The sequence below is a fragment of the Rhincodon typus genome, unplaced genomic scaffold (genome assembly GCF_021869965.1).
Source record: "Rhincodon typus isolate 14 unplaced genomic scaffold, sRhiTyp1.1 hic_rhity00006279, whole genome shotgun sequence".
NCBI classification, from domain to species: Eukaryota; Metazoa; Chordata; class Chondrichthyes; order Orectolobiformes; family Rhincodontidae; genus Rhincodon; species Rhincodon typus.
This window is the reverse complement of record NW_025971917.1, coordinates 6110-6939: the sequence shown is the minus strand read 5'-3', so window position 1 is coordinate 6939 and position 830 is coordinate 6110. Positions and strand designations below refer to the sequence as shown.

Here is an 830-nt window from a genome sequence, read left to right as displayed (position 1 = left end):
ACTGCTCCCTACAGACCCCACCTCCGAGGGGAGGGCCTAGTCAGGGGGATATAGGGGCTGGGGTTGGAGACACCTAACCAGACATGGATACCAACATCCCCCCTCCTTGTCCTTCGCTGTACATAGGTCCCCACCCCCTCTCCTACACCCCCACCCCCTGCACAAAGAACAGAGACTGAGGGCAACATGAGAGGGAGCTGTAGCCTGTGGGAGGAGGAGGTGGGAGCAGTTGTTGGGGGGTGGGTGTGTGGTGCCTGGGTTTTGGAACATGCAGGCGCCCAGTGATACTGGGATCTTGCTGTGCGCTGCACATGGGCCTCAGGACCTGTGCCGGGTCAGACCGGGACCCTTGGCTCAGGATAAAGCCGGGATTGTATTGTGTGTGAGATTAGGGTTCAGTGACTTATGCCCCAGGCTGGGAATGTGAGAGTGTGTGGGGTGGGGTGGGGGTGCGTGGGGGGTGGGGTGTGGGAATGGGCAGGACAACAAACACTCCCCCCACCCCCCACACCTCCCCTCCTCCTCCCCTTGCCAATCTCCAACTCCGACTGTAATCTCCATCCCATCCAACAGGAACATGTCCCTGACACGAGGAACAGACACCGTCTGAGCAGTGGCCCGATCCCGCGGGGTCACCTACAGCCGGAATACACCCTCCAGAAAGGACACGGCATTCCCAAAATTCCAGGTAATTCTCCAAGGGCTCAGGTCACACCAAAACATCCTGAGCGGAACAGACAGACCATCCCGCAATCTCCGAAACATAGCAATTGTATCTCGGGCTCCCAATCCTCACCCCAATCCTCACCCCAATCCTCACCCCAATCCTC

General features: G+C 58.8%; 1 long non-coding RNA gene across 1 annotated transcript in view; it reads left to right on the top strand.

Annotated features, from left to right (window-relative positions):
- Positions 1–585: 585 nt before the first annotated feature.
- The window catches only part of LOC125482138, a 1596-nt gene continuing 1351 nt past the window's right edge, over positions 586–830 (top strand). The window contains exon 1 of the long non-coding RNA XR_007261557.1: positions 586–688. This is a non-coding gene — a long non-coding RNA (uncharacterized LOC125482138). The remainder of the gene's footprint in view (positions 689–830) is intronic.